Here is a 20,985-nt window from a genome sequence, read left to right as displayed (position 1 = left end):
TGAAGACACATGAAAACAAGCCATCCAAATAGCATCCTATGTGCTCACAAGGAAACAGAATTGACACAATGACAATGGGCTATGTAAGTTATTGCTTTCCGTAGATGTCGTGGAGTTGATTTTTGTGCAATTGTGAAATTACATGACAGAGTGTACCCCATATGTCTTCCTTGATTAATATTTATGGGAACAAATTCCCAGGAGGATTTGAACTTTCAGTTTTTTAGTCAGTACAATAATGCTTAACCATTTCTGCAGCACCAGTGTGTCACACACATCCACACACACACAAAAACACATATTCTAAGTCTTCGTGTTTTTCAAGAAGAAATCCCATTATCTTTACATTCAATTTTTCTATGAATATATGACAGCCCCCTTGTATATGTACAGTATTAATTATATATAGTGTTGCTCACTGAAGTGTCACATAACAAAACATTAAACAATGCCTGGATTTTCATTACCCTTACAATTGTTCTAATACATTGATGCAACCTTGGTGTAACTTTATATAAAATATGTAACTGTTAACATATGCCACTATTTTCACTGCTACTTCACAAAATTTTAGAAATTAATATCACTTGAGCAAATATCATGGTGAAAAATAAAACATAAATATCTAAATCTTAAGGAATAAACTGAAATAAAATTAGAAATTGGCAATGTGACAAAATGTACAATATTTGTGCAAGAATGTTATATAGTAATACAAATGTATTTCTATTATTTCAATAGTGTCACATTTACAAATTCATCAAATTGACAAATATTAGAACTCTGTAAAGTACATGTAAAACTTATGTAAACACGAAAATCTTTCTTAATACTTCATTTTAGAGTTGCCTTTCTCCATGTGATAATTACATAATCTGTTGTTAATTTAAGACTTAAGATTGAAGGGGTGGAGTTTTGCCCATCAATCAGGTTGCAGCTTGGTGACCTTATTTTGAGGCAGGACACACGCTCACTCCCTGTGAGACATTCCTGTTGAGAAGACCCATAGAGCTATGCTAGAGCCCTGGAGCTGGAGGAGCCACATGGAGACACACCACCACTGAGATGCTTCTACTGATACACAAGACTTTCCACCCACTGGACTCTGTTCTACTTGCATTCAACATCATTCCGTGTGTTGTGTGAGTCTGAAGAAGAATTTATAGATTGGTATTGGACATATGGACTAAAATATCAAATTTTTAGACTTGACCTGATCTGGGCTGCGGTGTTTTCTCAATGTTCAATTGTTCTTGTATAGAAAGCTCTTTCTTATGCACCAGTGAGTGTCTCTGGATTTGTTTCTCAAATCAACCCAGACTAAAAGTGTATTTCCCCTGCATATTAATTGACTACTTAAATTCTATGAAACTCACAGCCCCAAAGGAAGTTTTGGCTTATGCTTCATCATGAAAAGATCCTGAGATTACAATAACATGTAGAATAGAATCATAAAGGTGATTCAGAAAATTATCATTCAGGAGGAAAATGTCACAACATAGAGTAAAACCAGTAATGAAGTACATGTTTTTAAAAAATATAGTGGAGAATGAGCCCATATTTCAAGTAGATTTCCAAGTGTTCTTGAGCTGCAGTGACCACTGTTTCTTTCTGGTAAGTCTACCTACATGCAGGTTCAAAGGTTCCAGGTGTTACAACTCCTTTATATTGCTTTCCCAAATTGAGAGATATTTTCACCTGTCTTGGTCAAAGACCTTTTACTAGATGCATGAGAAAACTGACTTTAGGTAATAATCAGTTCAAAAACTTTTAAAATAATGGTGACATCCTTTTACAGAGGATAAATGTAGTGTGAATTCTAAATGATAGCAAGTGATAAAACTGAGAAAAGGGGGTTTACTTTTAAACATGATTTTTATTGCTTGAAATTCCAATACATCCCTGTGAGGAAGTTTATATGAGACCATTTTTCCATAGCACTTACTTAATCATGAGATATCTAAGGCCAAGTAATTAGCTTAATTTTCAAGTTTGAGGCATAATGTATCTCCAAGCTACCTAATGCTTTTAAATAGAATTTGGCAAAGTTTGATGGTGGGATTACTTGTATATGTTACGACTGAAAGGGACATACTAATGAGATAATCTGGAAGTTTAGTCCCTGTGTGAGCAGGTAGGGAATTTTCCTGAGCCTAAATGTGTTGCTACTTAGATGAACAATATCTCCTTAAGTCTCATTTTCTTACCTGGAAATGTACAGGTACTAAAAGAGATCATGGCTTTGGGCCCATTGCGCTGATGGGTGACCTATAATAGCTATGTTGCTGTTGAGTGGGCATGATTAAGTAGAAGTTTTGATGCCAACTTTGCACACAGCAGGTGATACCATGATGCTTATTGTTTAAACAGTATATCTCAAAACCTATCTTGTGGCATCATTCCACTGCTACACCCAAATTTAAGATGATCAAAGCCCAGAATTTTAGCTACCATATGAAACTCCAGTAGATATTAGGTGACCATTTAAAATAGGATTCTTAAATTATAGAATAATATAACATAAAATTTCTTGAGGATCAAACAAAGGTCACAGCAGTATATAGTGAGAGGGAGCTGCCAGAGTTTCAGGCCATATTTACAAAAAGAGGTGAGCAAAGAATATCATCACTGATGCCAGATGCATCTTGGTTGCAGAGAATATAAAAAAACACATGCTTATTTGTATTTTATTGACTATACCAAAGCATTAGACTGATTGGATCATAAGAAACTTTGGATAACTTTGAGAATGAATGGAATTCTAGAAGAGTTTATAGTGAGCGCTCTTTTGGGACCTGTAGAGGTATCAAGAGGCAGTTGTACAAATGGAACAAGGGACTCCTGCATGGTTTAAGAAAGGTGGGTGCCACAGTTTTATCCTCGCGCCATACTTTGTCAAGCGGTACACTAAGCACATAATCAGAGGATCTGGATTATATGGAAAACAACGCAACATCAGGATTGGGGGGCTATTAACAGCCATACAATCTTGCTTCTTGAGAGAGGGACTTGAAGCACTTGCTCATGAAGATTAAGGATGGCAGCATTTCGAATGGACTACAACTCAATGTCAAGAAAACCAGAACACTCACAAATGGACCAATCGGTGGCACCAAGGTAAATGAAAAAAGCTTGAGGTTGTCAGCGATATCATGCTTGGTTCCATAATTAATGCTCATGGAATTGTCAGTCAACAGACAAACAGCATTAAAGAGGAAGAATGTTTACTTCTAGGACTTGGGGGGAGCCTCATGCAGACCATGGTATTTTCAATTGCCTCATAGGCATGTGAAAGCTGGACATTGAATAAATATGACCTAAACAGAATAGAATCATTTAAATTGTGGTACTGATGAAGAATATTGAAAAGACCATGGACTGCTAAGAGAATGAATTGATCCGTCTTGGAAAGTGTTTCTTAGAGGCAAGGATGGTGAGACTTGGTATTACCTGCTTTGGGTATGTTATTCGCAGAGATCGGTCCCTGGAGAAGGCTATCAGATTTGATAAAGTAGAGAGGCTGCAAGAAAAGAAAGCTGTCAAGGACATGAATCAACACCATTACTGCCATAATGGCCTCAAGCAGAAGAACAAGTGTGAGGCTGCCGCGACTGTGTTGTGTATCAACTCGCTGTGGGTGGGAGCACATTCTGACACACGGCAACAATGGCAGGCCAGGGTTCAGATGACAATGGTCCAGATGCAGTGTTCAGTAAAGCAAAATACCAGACAACTTTTGTGGAATGTCTCTATATATTGGAAGCAGGCCACATTCACAAGAAAACTCCCTTTCAACTGACTGGCTGCTAAAAAAAATTAAGGTAATTATTTTATACAAAATCTCATCATGGATTTAATCCCATAATATCAGATAATAAAATAGTGATGATTATATCATCATGTGACAGACAAACTATGTTCAACTCCCAAGCCACCTAGACTCAGGGACCAACCAAATTGACATGCAAACTTAACCATCACTTTAATTTTGTGTCGGGTATTTATTTTTAAGGGCTAGTACAAAAGAAAAAAACCCAGAAATTAATAACAAATGGTAAGCCCAGACTATTAGATTACAACACTAATCTTAAATACCAAAATGGGCAAGTAAATGTAAATTTCCATGTGAAATTAGTGTCGAGATCAGAACAATAACAGATCATTTTCAAGTTTCTTACCTAAAAAATATCTATGGATTTCTATTATTCTTGTTTGACATGATTTGGGGGCTAGCCTGACAAAAGTAAAGCTCAAGGGTAAAAGCAAAAATGGTTCCATTCCTGTTTTTCACCAACAAATCAAACCATCATCTTTGATCCTTGTTGCCTTCTGGTTATCAGTGAAGATGAAGTTCTGCTATGGACCTTCCAGGTTTGGTATTTTTACTGAACTATATGTATAGCTATTGAACTTGTTTATTCTTTGCCCTATAAGGTACGGTTTGGTGTGTATGGTATTTCTATATTGCCTTATTGATAACGTACCATATGGTCTAGGCCTAGAAATATCCATCCCACTGTAGTTCCAGAGGGACACACCCTAAACATTGAGCTGTGTGATGTAATATCGTTCAAAGCAATGCTAGAAAATGTTTAAACATGTTTCAGATATGATGGTTGTATGTACTATCTCAGAAAATCAAAGAATTAATATTAATTAGTAATTCATAGAATTAATTCTATTAGAGCTTTAAAGTTGGACTAGATCTATATCTTTATAATCTATCCTAATTCAACTGTACACTTAGAAAAATCTTGAAAGATATATGTAGGATGCCCAGTTGCTTCAGAAAAAGCAAATATAAATTTCTAGAGCTGAGTTTCTATAGAAGCGGTATAACAAATAAGTATAGATCTAATTTGATAGTAAGTAATGTCAAATTACTTCATTTTGATGGAAAAGCAATCTATGTGATCTCAATACTACATGTGTAGACAGAAATAAACTGCTTTATATATAAATTATAAGACATGAAATAATTGCATTTGATCATATAGGACACGGGAAAATTAGCAGGTTCATAAAATTCAAATTCCTCCAAAAACTACCATAGAAAGTCTGTACATCTTTAGATAATATTTTGACATATGTGGTTAAAATAAATTATATAAATACATAATGATCGTTTACATTCTTTATCAACTCACAATGTGGACACAACAATATGGACATTTACTTCCTCAGATATTCTAATTTCAGAAACAATAGCTTTAAAGGTTTTCTATAATCAATGACTGTATTCATACACACAATAGTTTTCTGTGTTAACAATATTTCTTGTTTCTTTATAGGATATTCAAAAAATGGCTGGAGAGGTGGCCATATTTGACCTCCTCTGGCTTCCCTTAAGAGTTAGAGATAAGTGGTGCCTCCACACTCCCTCCTTCTTTACCTCTTCTTTCACCATTTAAACCTTCCTCGCATGGTCATTCCAGCAGCCCAAAGCTTAACTAAACACTTGACCATACAGCCACCATTGCTCACAGGGAAATAGGCCTTACTGTGCTCCATTCAGGGGTTGCTTCAAAGAAAGCAAGAGACATATTATCTCTGCTGTTTCCTTGTTTATCTTTAGTTTCTTTACTTGTACTTTTTTATTTCCTACTACTGATGGAAATTTGTTTACTTCATTATTCTTCTCTATAACTTCCCAAAGTGCTTCCCAATCCATTGTTTAATTTTTAGTTTTCCTTCCAGTTCTTCTAACTTAAATTACTATATTGCCTTTATTTGAGCATTTATTGCCTTGATTGAATAAAAATGAACAAAGTACTTTTATAAAGGACATCTATTAAATCTAACCAGGCAGAGAAAACTGAGTAATAATTTATATTTCCTAATGTGAAAACTATTTATTTCTACATTAAGCTTTCTTTCATGTTGATTACAATATATTGATTATTCATTTATTATCTACTCTTCCCTAAATTTTTTCTACTTGATTATTTTATATTTCCCCATTATCCATATAATGCCTATGTGTGTTATCTCACTGTAAAATAAAAAGCCATCGGACACACAAAACAAATGCATAAAAACAAACTCCCGTCTCTCAACCCACTATTTCTTTATCTCAGACCCCCCTCCAACACATGACACCATGTAGCCCAGTCCAAGTGCAATCCTTCCATGTGTTTATGAGATTTCATGTCCTCTTTTCAACTCAAGTATTTTGCTGCAGAAAGCTCCAGCCTCTCCTTTATTCATTAGTTTTATATTCTATACTGGAGAAATCTTTTAGAAGGACCTTCATTGCATTCCACACTGTTCAATTGATGGTTTATTCAAACCTCCACTTTACTTGATTTATCAGAAACAATTGGCAATCACTTCCTGAACCATTTCTCAGCGCACTGCCTGTGGATCTCTATTCCATATGCTCTCCTTTTTGCTCACTGGTCAATTTTTGTCAGTCTCCTATATTGCCTTCTTTTAATCTTGAAGTCTCAATATGTTTAGAATGGACAAAGGGCTCAATTATCTAACTAATTTACCTCCTTTGCCCAGTCGATATCACACAGAACCAGGGCTAATAAATAATGATAATACTATGTTAGACAGGGTTCTCTAGAGTAACAAAACCAGGACACTTATGATTTTATATATATTGATATAGATAGATAGATATGCAACATAAGAAATCAACAGTTAATTACTTTATAGAGCAGTACAAATGGCTTGGTACAACTCGCTTGCATGAGACAGCTAATACACTGGCAGTCCTTCAAGTCTTGAGGGCTGTTGGGTGCTAGTCAAGGAAGCAGACAACTGAGTCCTTTGTAGAGCAATTTAGTTAATTGGCCACAGGCAGCAAAAAGAAAGGCAAGTCACCAACAGTCAGCCAGATGACAGGGTGTGACAGTCTGCAGCTCCAGCAATGTATACTCCAGTAGCATGTTGAAGCAGATATTGAAGGAACCTCAAAGTAAAGCAACACAGTCCACAGATTGGCTGTCCCACAGGTAGTGTAACTCAAAAGCTGAAGCAAAGAAGCCACACACTGATCCAATCATCAAAGAACAAGAGACGGGAAAGACAAGAATCACCGAGCCATTTATCCTCTGCCTTTCAATTAAACTGCCCTTCAATTAATTCACATCTATTCATTGCCAGGTTGGCACAAAATAAACCTACTTATCACAAATACAAAGCAGGAATCCAGTAACTATACTATGTGTTGATAATTCCCAAATGCTTGTTTTTTGCCTAGTCTTCTATAAACTTTAAATTGGTATATCCAACACCAATTTTATATTTTAGCTTTCATTTAGTAAAAAAAAAATCTTAAAATCAACATATTCAAAATAAATCTATACAAACTGAAGCATACACATCCATACTTACTTTTTATATAATCTTCTCCTTCTCACTAATTACAGATTTATTATTTTTGTAATTCAGACTATACTGTACTTAAGTAGTTTTCTCTTTAGTATTTCTATCACGACAATAAAATAGAAGCAAGTTATATCAGCTATGCATTCAACAGTTATTCAAGGTAAAACTCTTACCATTCTCCATACTATATTCTGTTCCAAGTCATCAGCATTGCGTCCCTTTTTTGCGACTGAAGGTGCCATTGAGTATGTTTTGATTATTTGTGACCCTATGTACAACACAACAGAACATTGACCTCTCCTGTGCCATCTTCACAATTGTTATATTCAAGTGAATCTTTGCAGTCACTGTGTCAATCGATCTTGTGGAAGGTCTTCCTTTTTTCTATCTACCCCTCTACTTTACCAAGCACGTTGTACTTCTTCAGGGACTAGTCTCTACTGATAGCATGTCCAAAATCCATCAAACAAAGTTCTGCCATCCTTGTCTCTAAGGAGAATTCCAGATGACCTTTTTCCAATAAAAATTTATATGGGGATTTTTTGTTGTTGTTCTTTCCCAGTCCATGGAACTTTCCATATTCTTCACCAGCAGCATAATTCAAATGTATTGACTCCTCTTTAAGTTTTCTTATTCCATGTCCAACTTTCCTGTGCATACCTTGGCTTGTTCGGGTACATCCTAGTTCTCAAAGTCACACCCTTGCTTTAATGAGGGGTTGGGCACTAGTTCTACCTTACACAATGTATCATTTAATCTTTTCACTTCTGCTTCTAGGAACATTAATTGTGATACAAAAAAGATAAAATCTTTGACAATGTTGATCTATTTTAACCAAGTTTTGCCAATTAATTCAGTTGTGAGGATTTTTGCTTCATTTATGTTGTGTTGCAATCCTTGTTCTTCTGCAATTCATTCAAGTCCTCCTCTTTTTGGCAATAAAAGTCAGTTCATCTACTTTGTTGTTATATTGTTAGGTGATATTGAGTCAGTTTCGATTCACAATGATCCTCATAATCTTTCTGTAGCTGAAACAATGGGCTCAGGCAGAGGAACAAGCATCATCAGCACATTTCTAGATGATTAAAACAGCCTTCAATCAGCTTCTAAGCCAGACTTTCCCTCCACATTTTATCCTCACCAATGCATTAAAATAGCTTATGCTATTCTATTGTATCATATAATACCTTACATATCAACATATATATCATCTGATAGAAGATATGTGGGCTTACTCCCTTGATCATGAAAGAATTAGGAGGAAAATGCATTTTGTTAACCCCTCAAATCCCAGGGAATTAAATGCATATTAATTTAGCAAAACTGGTATTTTAAACTTGGGTTATTAAAGTGATAACGTTAAAATAACAGATACTTGGTTATGTTTTGGGTTGTAATCTGCATGGTTGACAGTTCAAAACCCCCCTCACCCTTCCCTGCAACTCCACAAGAGAAAGATGAGTCTTTCTATTCTCATAAACAGTTACAGTCTCAGAAGCCACAGAGGGTCTATGAGTCAGCATTGACTTAGTCGTAGTGACGTCTTCTCTTTTATAATAACGAATATAAAACATTCTATTATTTAATTTGCCTACAGTTTATTTTATAAATACCCCCAAATCTCTAACAAAGTATAATCAGACATCATGACATTGATTATATTATAAAAGAATCTTTAATTTCAATTTCCATAGAATAGTTAAACATCTATAGCTACGGAAAAGGCATTCTTAAATTCAATAAACTTAGACATTGATCTCATCAGGCTGATACATCTTCCTGCTCATTTGTCTTGGTTTCTAGCTATTTTGCCCCATTAGTGCAAATATTAAATCTAAATTTCATCTTAAAACCTCTCTTCTCAACCCTACTACCACTATAATGGGCACACATTATCTCTCATATTGACTATTGTAATAGACTTCTAATTGAATCTCCAAAGTCAAATTTTTCCCTCAATCAATACTTACCTCTGGAGTCCTAGAACAATTTTGTATTGGGGAAAAATTGTTCCACGAATTAGAATCCATCAGGGATTGTTCATTGTTAACTGAATAAAGAATCGCTTTATAGCTCTTAGTGCATAAAGCCATCTGTGTTCTGTACACTATTGATTTTCAACCACGACCCTTCTTAACTGCTTTTACACAGTTTCTATTGTGACATCACAGACCTACTACTGCCTTGGTTCATATTAAGGCTTCTAATTATATACTCCAATTGCATACTCTATGAGTCAAGTAGACCTGATCCGTGCTAAGAACACAGACAGTTATTTAAAATTTATATTTTGTCCAGTCTTAACACATTTAATATTGTGTTAAACATTTAGATACACATGATTGTTAATTGCGTTATCAGGATTTTCTTCATCTCCTTTCTTTTAAAAGCCTTACCCTTAGTAACACATCCATGAGGACACCAATGGGTCTGTTGGGTAAGAGACCATAAGGATTTAAAACCATTTATCAGGTGGTTGTGATAAGTAATCACTAATGACAATGTTTGAATAGGAACGTGAATTTTTATAGGAATAAAAAAGAAAAGTTTGTAAACTCATCATCTCACAGTAATAACTCATAATTTGGCCATTATTTGTTACATTCAATGAATAGAATTATATCTTTAAAATCTACCACCACTCCTTTTATTCTAAGTCAGCACTATTTATCTAAACAGGGTGAAGTTTTGAGAATATTAGGAATTGTGAACCCTTCAAACCAAACTCACTTCTAACTCATGTTGACCTGATAAGGCAGTTAGAACTTCCCCTGTGGGTTTCTGAATGGGGCAACTCTTTACAAGATTGGACAGCCTCATCTTTCTCCTATGGAGCCACGACTGATCTCAAACTGCTGACCTCACAGAATCTTTATATCACCAGGGTTCCTCTGACCTCTAAAAACTTCCACCTCTATCCCTGCTCAGAAAGAACTTAGTTTTACACTTAGAAGTGAAAGAAAGAAGGATCTCACTCTTTGTACAAAGGATGTACTCTCCACAAAGTACTTTCCAAGATAATGCTGCATTAAAACATTCCTCATTATACCATTAATTTATAATACAATATCCATAACATTCATATACAATATCAGAAAAAATTTCCTTCTAGATTTCAAAGCAAAACCAAGATCATTACCACTGAGTTGATTCCAGCTCAAAGTGATGCTATACATCAGAATATATCTGACACGTGGAGTTTCCAAAACTAAATATATTATAGACTCTCTCAGTTTTCTCCCTCAAAGGAGCTGGGAAGTCAGACTATCCCACCCCACCCCACCCCACACACACATTTGGTTGGCAGTGAAGCACTTCAGTCACTGTACTAACTGGGCTTGCTCTGTCTTAATTGCCCAATATAATTTGAAGAAATTTGAGTCAGTCTATCTATGCTTTCTTGCCTCTGTTTTGGATTCATACTTCTAAGCTTCTCTTTCACTAATTTCTATTCTCTGAATCAGAAAAGTGAGAAACTTTTGAGGGAAAAAGAGGATGGTGGATCTTAAAAATAAGAATTATTCCAAATAAATCAGTGAGAAGATAATAGCTGTTCACTTGAAACAAGAGTGAGGCAATCATGGTGAATAATCTGGGCACCAACTTCTAGTTTTCAAAATCAAAAGAGGAAAATATAATATAAAATATGTGATGGTCAGAATATGCTCCTGAAGAATATCTTCTTCCTAATCCTCACCAACCACTTGTTTGTCAATCTGTTGTGCTATGATGGCTTGTGTGTTGCTGTGATGCTGGAAGCTATGTCACTGACATTTCAAATAGCAGCCGGGTCACCCACAGTGAACAGGATGTGGCAAAAGGTTCACAATAAGAATAGCCTACTAAAAGGAATAGATTGTCCACATCAGAGGAACTACCCACCGGGAGTCTTATGGATAATCCTGAAACAGTGTCCGTTTTTGAAACCTACTGCATAGATGAGTGCTGTCAGAGACAGTGCCAATAGATGAGCCCTGAGACAGAAAGCACTCAGTCTGACTGTGTTTTGCGAAGAACTGTCTTCTCAGAGGACAATGAGCCCTATTGGTAACGATGGAGTGAAGCTCTTTTGAACTTCCTCTGATGACTAGGCGTGATCCAAAAGGAGAAGCAACATCTGAAAATGTCAATTAACAATGGTAACTTAGATTTTAGGAAGTGAACATTTTGAAAATGTGAAATCATCAAAAATGAAATACAATACATAAAGATAGAAATTCTAGATGCGATTGTACATTTTAGGTATTGGTGGGGTTAAATGGAAAGGTATTGGCCATTTTGAAACAGAAAAGCATGTGATTTACTGTGCTGGGAAAGACAGATTTGAGAGGAATGGCATCACTTTCTTCATCAAAATGAACGTTTTGAGGTCTATCTTGAAGTATAATGCTGCCCCTGATAAGATAATATCTATTTGTGTATAATTAAACACTCTCAATAAAACTATTATTCAAATTTATACCCCAAGTACTAAAGCCAGTGATGGAGCAATTGAAAAACTCTACCAATGCCTTCAGTCTGATATTGATCAAACAACCAATCAAGATGCATTGTTGATTATTAGTGATTGGAATGAAAAAGAAGCAAAATGGAAGGAGCAGTAGATGGGAAATATGGTATAGGTGATGGAATTCATAAAAAAAACAAAAACAAATGAACTTCCTCCGTGGGACGAGACAATGGAGAAGTTCAAGATAAGCAGTTCAAACCAGACAGGGATAACTATGAAACAGACCATCAATTGCTGATATGAAAGTACAGGTTGAAAATGAAATGATATGGAATAAGTCGACGAGAGTCAGATATCCTCTAAAGTATAACTCACATGCATTTTGAAGTATAAAGTATATTTTGAGATAAAGTATAACTCACATGCATTTTGAAGTATAAAGTATATTTTGAGATAAAGTATAACTCACATGCATTTTGAAGTATAAAGTATATTTTGAGATAAAGTATAACTCACATGCATTTTGAAGTATAAAGTATATTTGGAGATAAAGTATAACTCACATGCATTTTGAAGTATAAAGTATATTTTGAGATAAAGTATAACTCACATGCATTTTGAAGTATAAAGTATATTTTGAGATAAAGTATAACTCACATGCATTTTGAAGTATAAAGTATATTTGGAGATAAAGTATAACTCACATGCATTTTGAAGTATAAAGTATATTTTGAGATAAAGTATAACTCACATGCATTTTGATTGATCAGATTGGTCACTAATGACAGAAGGCCGGGTGAGCTTTAGGAGGTCCTTACGAACGCCGAACACAAAGAAAGCCAAAGTTGTGAAAACACAGGAAAGAAAGAGCAGATCAAAGTGATGTCATAAGAAACGGAAATTTTCTCTTAACAACAAACAGTTAAGGCAAATGGAAGAAATGATGATACTGAAGCGCTGAACAGAAAATTTCAAAGAGCAGCTTCAGAAGACAAAGTCAAATGTTATAATGAGATGTGAAAAGACATCGAGTTAGAAAGCCAAAAAGGAATATCATTCAAAGCATATCTTAAACTCAAAGTACTGAGGGGGAAAAAGCCTCAAATTTTAACATTGAAAGGGGTTCCATAGGCAAAATAATCAAGGATGCAGAAAACATCAAAAGAAGATTGGAAAGGATATGAACAGAACTAGTTGACATTCCACCATTTCCAAAAGGTAGCATGTAATAAAAACCAATGGTACTGAAGGAAGATTTCCAAGCTGCATTGAAACATTAGCCAAAAACCAGGCTTCAGGAATTATTGGAAGACCAGCTGAAGTGTTTCACTAAGCTGGTGAAACACTGTAAAAACTCACTCGTCTATGCTAAGGAATTTGGAACACAGAAATTTGGCCAACTCCCTGGAAGACATCCATATATGCACCCATTCCGAAGTAAGGTGACCCAACGAAATGCTCAAATTATAGAAGATCAAGTAAAATGCTGCCCAAGGCCATCCAACAAAGACTGCAGCAGTACATTGGCAGGCAGCTGCCAGAGATTCAGTCTGGATTCAGAAGAATATAATGGAAAAAGGGTCTCTCATTTTTAATACCAGATACATTGTGGCTGAAAACAGAGAATTCCATAAAGATGTTTATTAGCGGTCTATTGATTATGCTAAGGCATTCAATGGTGTGGATTGTAAGAAACAATAGATAGCCTTGAGATGAATGGAAAATTCAGGACACTTCACTGTGTTCCTGCAGGCCCTGTACATGGATCAAACTGCAGTTGTGCAAACAGTAAAAGGGAACCCTGCATCGCTCACAATCAGGTAAGGTGTGTGTATGAGTTTGAGTTCTCTAGAGAAGCATAATCAGGTGCACGTATATGTGTTTGCCACGCTTACAACTCCTCGTAGTGCTAGAACCCAGAGGGGGCATTCCTAATCCCTCCTTAACACACAGAATGACATTGAAGTTATTATGGGCGTACTTTTATTGTGAATTCTTATCGCATTATTGCATAAGAATTATAGTCAATAAGTAACAACAGTAGGCATTTCAGACAAGTAGTTAAATAAATGTATACACATGAGTGCTGAAATTTAGGAAATTGTTAAGTAAATATTCAATCTTCTTTTTACTGTGCCTCTGTAGTCTGCTTCTGTTGTTCATTAACAAAGCATATACAAAAAGATAAAGGTCTTGTTCCAGACCAGACTTCTCATTGACCCCCTGACTTTGGCAAATGTATATAACCGGAATTGGCAATTTGATCAATAGATAATAACTATAAGTTATTTGTAAACACAAAATGATAATGTCCAGCAAAAATAATCCCCTTTTCTATAGAAATCTACTTATAGTTTTCTGTTGCTCAGTTTAGAATATTAGATATTTGCTTTCGAATGATTTTATTTATGGATGTTATGTTATAAATGCTTTACATTAAAAATTTACCAATTAAAAACTCAAAATTTTTAATTTAACTTATGTATTTTGCAAACAGATCTTCCATGAGCCAACAAGGCTGACACTATTTTTAAGGAGGCAAAACTAAAATATTGGTGGATTATAAAAGTGAAATATATCATTTTCAGAAACCCATGATAATGAATGTAATATGAATGAATAGAATCAATTCGGTCTATCTCCCTGAAAAGAATCTACCTTACAAAAGATGACATGACTTACAAATATCAATGGGCATTAAGTAAACATAAAAGTGATGTTGACAATTATCTATGGATGCACACACAATGTACTGTTTACTTTTCTGAATGAAAGCTGCTTGAAATGGTTCTGATGTTTTCAATAAAGACAAATGGTTAGACAATGTTATACAGAAGCACACCAAATTATTTGCTTATTCTTAAGATCTATTTTTCTACTTAATTTTTATTATTATTATTTTAAATAATTTTATTAGGGGCTCCTACAACTCTTAGCACAATCCATACATCCCTCCCGTGTGCCAAGAACATTTGCACATAGGCCACCATCATCATTTTCAAAGCATTCTCTTCCCGCTTGAGCCCCTGATATCTGCTCCCCATTTCTTCCCCCTACCTTCCCTGCCTGCCCTTCCTCATGAACCCTTGATAAGTTATGTTTTTCTATTTTAATGGCAGCAGCATTTCTATTTATTTGATTTGCTGTCTTTTAAATTTTGAGACAGGCTAGAAAGAGGAGACATAAAAAATGATTTAGCAGAGTGATGTAGATTTTAGTAATAAGGCCTTTGTCTGATATGTCATTGCTAAAGATGTTTTCCCCTTCTGTGGTTTCCCTTATTACTCTCTTGTCAAATTATTTCGATGTACATAAATGTTTCATCTTTGGTATATCCCACTGATCAATTTGTGCCTCTCCTTTATTTGTGTCCTTCCCGATTGCCGATAGCCTATGCATTTGCTGTGCCGAGGTTTTCAGGTTTGTCCAAATTCCCTCATCAATGGCCCTAATAGTTTGAGGTTTTACCTCAAAGTCTGTGATCCACCTTGAATTTATTCTTGTGTATGGAGTGAAGTATGGGTCTTGCTTCATTTTTCTGCAGCTACATATCCATTTTTTCTAGCACCACAAATTAAAGAGGGCATCTGCTTCCCATTGGATATTTTTGGGCCCTTATCAAAGATCAGTTTTCTGTATGCTGATGATTTTATTTCTGGGTTTTCAATCTTTACCATTGGTCTGAATATCTATCATTATACCAATACCACAGTTTTGGCCACTGTGGCTGTACAGTAGATGCTAAAGTCAGTTAAACAAGCCCTCCAATTTTGTCCCTCTTCTTGAGGAGTTCTCTGGTAATTATCAGTTTCTTCCTTCTCTATATGAAGTTGGTCATCTGTTTTTCAAATTCGTTGAAGAAAGATGCCAGACAGTCCTAGGGCAACATGGGGGAGGGGGAGGCAGGGGAAAGGAAGTGGGTGTTAACAAACCCAGAGACAAGAGAACAACAAGTGATCCAAAATCAGTGTCAAGGAGGGTGTAAGAGGTCTGGCAGAGATGGATCAAGGACAATGTAACCAAGAGGAATTCCTGAAACCCAAATAAAGGCTGAACATGACAGTGGGACAAGAGGGAAGTACAAAGAAATAGAGGAAAGAACTAGGAGGCAAAGGGCATTTATAGAGATCTAAATACAGGCATGTACAGATGTAACTATATATATGATGAGGGGGAAATAGAGCTATGTACATATATTTATAGGTTAAGGAAACAGATGGAGAGTGGGCCCCTACTCCAGCACTCTCTCAACAAAAGAACACTTTATTCTAACAATTCGGCAGTCTGAGATGCTCATCTTCCTGGCACGATCACTGAAGACAAAGTGGGTACACGAGCAAATGTGGTGAAGAAAGCTGTGGTGCCCTGATATAAAAAAATGTGCAGCATGGAGTCCTATAGGCTTGCAGGTAAATAAGCGGCCATCTAACTGAGAAACAACAAAGCGCACATGGTAAAAGCACACCAGCTAGTAGATCATGAGGCGTCGAAGGGATCAGGTATCAGGCATAAAAGACCAAAAAAATCACAGCATTGTGAATGAGGGGGATTGTGGTGTGGGGGATCCAGGGACCATCTGTGTGCAATTGGACATCCCCTTGCAGAAGGGCTGTGGGGAGGAGATGAACCAGTCAGGGTGAAGGGTAGCAATGATGAAACATACAATTTTCCTCTAGTTCTTGAATGCTTCCTCCCTCCCACCCCCACTATCATGATCCCAATTTTACCTTACAAATCCGGCTGGACCAGGGTATATAGACAGGGAATTCAGGACAGATGAACCCCTCAGGACCAGTGGTGAGAATGGTGATATGGGGAGGGTGGAAGGAAAGTGAGGGAAAAAGGGGGAACAGATGACAAAGATCTACATATAACCTCCTCCCTGGGGGATGTTGAGAGAAGTGGGTGAAGGGCGACTTCAGATGGTGTAGGATATGACAAAATAATAAAACTTATAAATTATCAAAGGTTCATGGGGGAGGGGGCAGTGTGGAGGGAGAGGAAATAATGAGGCGCTGATACCAAGTGCTCAAGTAAAAAGCAAATGTTTTGAGAATGATGATGGAAACAAATGTACAAAAACGCTTGACACAATGGATATATGTATGGATTGTGATAAGAGTTGTAGGAGTCCCCAATTAAAATTTAAAAGAAAGAGTTGTAGGAGCTCCCAGTAAAATGATTTAAAAAAAAAGAAAGTAAATAAATGCATAGAAAGTAATGATGACAACATAGGTACAAATATGCTTGATACATTGATGTATGGGTTGTCATAAGAACTGTAAGAGCCCCCAATAAAATGATCCTTTAATAAAAAAATAAAAAATTATTTAGTAGACTCAAAGAAAAATATCTTAACCAATAAATGTTCACAGAATAATGTCATATAATGTTTAAACTCATAAAAAAATCCTCACTGCCATCAAGTCAATTCTGACTGGTGGGGAACCTACAGGGTAGGTCGAAGTACTCTTGCAGATTTCTGGGACTGGAACATAATTATTTGATTGTCAAAAACATTTTCAGAAGTTACATATATATGTATATATTCTTTTCCATATATTTGGATCAGGTTAGATTGATAGTTCACAGTGTATACATTTCACGTAATTTCTTTCTCAAGATAACACTAATTCTAATGTGAAATATTTTAAATTATTTATGCTGATAAAGCAGGATATATGAAAATTAATTACATGTTATAGAACTCTAAAGAAAAAAATTGATTCTGTATCCGGATTGAAGTATGTAAGAATGTTAGCCTACATTTTTAATATATGGGTGTGATTTATTTTTAAGCCTACCTCAAAAATTGAAATGAATGCTCAAAATAGACTGGCCATTTTTTGGAATATAAATTTGGGCACTATGTTAGAGTAATGTAATTATTCTTCTTGTATGACATGGACTTTTTATTCTATGATATGGACTTCTTAGAAGATATTTTCTTAATTATAATATATTTCCATAATTTTTATTTACATGTATTGTAAAAAATAAAATATTTCTGGAAATCACCTGGTAAGATTGTTTTGTGTATATAGACACATTTTATAATGTTGATGGTATAATATGATCGGTAGACCTTCCAATCATACCATTGTGTGATGCCATTGCGTAGTGATTATAGCTACTACACATAGAAGCACTTCCCAATCCTCCACCATCCTTAAAATTGGGTTTGAGACCATTGTTATAGCCACTGTGCCAATCCATCTCATCAACGGCTTTCTTCTTCCTCACAGATCCTCTACATGATGTTCTTCTCCAGGAACTGGTTGTTCCTGATCCTCCAGAAATGAACAGGAATGAATTAGGAACTGGTTGTTCTTAATTCTTACCAACTTTACTTTCAATGAACATGCTGAGTGTACTTCTTAAGGCTGTATTTTTTCTATGTTCCTCTAGCGGTTATATACTTCTAATATTCTATCCTCACATCATAGTTCAGAAGCATCAATTCTCCTCCAGGTTTTCTGTTTCATGGTCAAGTTTGTATGTGCATTTAAGATTATTGAAAGTAGGAGGCAGGGTCAGAAATCCTTCCATCCTCAAGGGGACATCCTCGCTCGTCAATAGTTCAAAGAGCTATTTTGCAGCAGGTTTGTTTGATGTCTTGACTGCTGTTTCCATCATGTTGTTTATTGATCTAACTTAAATGAAATGCTTGTCATCTACAGTCTTTTCTTCATTTATCTTGATGTTGTAGAAATTGTAACAATATATATATTTAATATTGAGTTATCACTCCTTCTGATTACAATATGCAGCCTACATGGGTTTCAATCTATTGCTTCTAGACTATTCCTAGTCTAGGCGCTCTGGGGAAACATGTTCTCCATGGGCTATTATTTGAAATGGTGTGGCATAGCTTCCAGCACCATGACAACCCACAAGCTTCCTCAAGATGGCAAAGCGACAGAAGAGTGGTGGCTTTGAATTTCAAAGATAGATAATTTAAATCTTGACTTAACAAATATATTAAGTTCTAAACTGTAGTATTTTTTTCAGGGGTCATGAAGTGTCTGGGTCTTTGGACACACATGTAAATTATAGGGCCAAAGTTCTCTATTTTTCATGAATAGTATTTACATAACTTCTCTTACTATTTCATACTTTCTAATTAAAAGTAATTCATGTTTGATAGAAAAATATGGAATCTGAAAGTTTAATCTAATAAATAAAATAAATACAACAACCATAGAAAGAATATATAAATGAAAGTAGTTCATAGATTTTATAATTCAAAGTTTATCACTAAATTTTAAATTAAACGAGCATATAAACAAATACTTATTTTAAGTAACATCTCAGCTGGTAATCTAATATTTAAAATATTCATGTAACTTAAATTAAAAATATATAGTGAAATAAACTAACCAGAAAAATTTGTTCAGTTGCATCAAATCATAAGGTCTATATTTCCAAATATATATAAGTTATGGTAGGGATTAGTATACATTACTGAATCTCAGAAATTTTAATATATTTTAAGACTGTACTTTTTCTATGTCTAATCCTAAAGGCACACATACATATTTCTGAACAGTTAAGAATTCATAAATATCATCCTATTTGCAAAAGCAGGTAATATAATACTCTTCTATGCAAAACGCCTCTGAAGATATGCAAAGAGATAGGTAAATTTCAGATAACTTTTATGTTGCTGTGATGCTAGATCCTCTGTCATGGGAATTCCAAATAACAGGGTCATCACTGGTGAGCACTTTCACACATCTCCTCTAGTCTGTGGGCCTATAGGATGGGTGACATTTAAGGAAAGTCAGTCCATCTCCAAGCACAGTGGGATGATTTCTTTCCATTTTTATGGTAAGCACTTATGCAAAGATTCTAGGAAATCAGAACTCTGAAAGGGTTGACTAGAAGAGCACAAGTTGTTTTTAGAGGAGTTTACTAGAGAAAGTTCCTATTTAGAATAAAACCAATAACCATGTACCATTGAGTTGACTTCAATTCATGGTGGCCCCCATGTGTCAAAGTACAACTGTGCTTCATAGTGTTTAATTAACTGATTATTTTTTCTTAGTAGTTCACGAAGTTTTTCTTAGTAGTTCACGAAGTTATGTAAATACTATACATTGCTGGATTCAAGCCACTAATTAGCATCAATTAGGAGCCCAAAGTGTAAACTGTTTGCAACACCCTATGTTCCTGATGAGGAATAGGAGGGATACAAATTGGGTTGATACATGTAATGGATTACTTTTTTATCATTACTGAGGTAATTTTTATTTGCTTGAAGTGCAATATTATTTTCAAATTAAAGGCAAGCTAGCTATTGGAGCAAATGCTCCATGAAACATTTTTGTAAGCCTGCTCTCAACATAACTATGGTAGTTATAATGTCAAGCAGGGGTTCAAGAGGCATATGTTAATTAGATTTAAATTTTCATTATCATCAGAAATTAAAATTGAAAAACATCATACTACAAAGACACAAAATTTCTGAGGATAGTTTAATAAATGCATTAGTTATTAAAATAAACATAAATTTTAAATGAAATAGCTAACTCAGTGTAACTTTAATGATTTTTAGGAGATTTTTTCCTGCTAGTTTCTCTGTTTACTAACTTGGAAGCTAAAGTATAGTTTTTAATATGAAGTCCAGTGAAAACAAAAATTTATATTTAAAAATTTGAGACTTATTTAACTGCTAATTAGTGAATAAAGCAGGATTGATGTTCTAATTAAGAAACTGAGTATCTATTGCCTTTGTTTAACAGTTTTTGGGTGAGTGCCATTGGAAATTTGTTGAACACAGAACTAATTAAATTTCTTATGGCTATTCTAAGTAATATCTTTGACAACCTCAGAGATTCACATTTGATTTCAAATACATTTTATTTGTAATCACAATATGTCATATTTACAACCCATGTTTATCTTTCAATCTTCTACTCTGCTAATTTCTATAGGTTCCTGGTTTCTGAACTCATCTTGGCACAATAATTTGAATTGATCTTCTCCCAATCTTTTGCTTTCTTTCTATGTTGTGGGAACTGCCATCATTATATTTTTCTACCATCATTTCCTCTTGTTTAGTCACATGTATCCTGTGATCATTCAAGTTAAATGTCCAGCAATTTGAATGATTTGTGATTTCTCCTCTTATATCTCTTAAATGGTCATGTCTTCCACTTCGAAAATCTATATTTTCCCACTCCCCCCTCTTATCC

Source organism: Tenrec ecaudatus, chromosome 15 (genome assembly GCF_050624435.1).
Source record: "Tenrec ecaudatus isolate mTenEca1 chromosome 15, mTenEca1.hap1, whole genome shotgun sequence".
In the NCBI taxonomy this organism is placed as follows: Eukaryota; Metazoa; Chordata; class Mammalia; order Afrosoricida; family Tenrecidae; genus Tenrec; species Tenrec ecaudatus.
Note: the sequence above shows the minus strand (reverse complement) of the source record.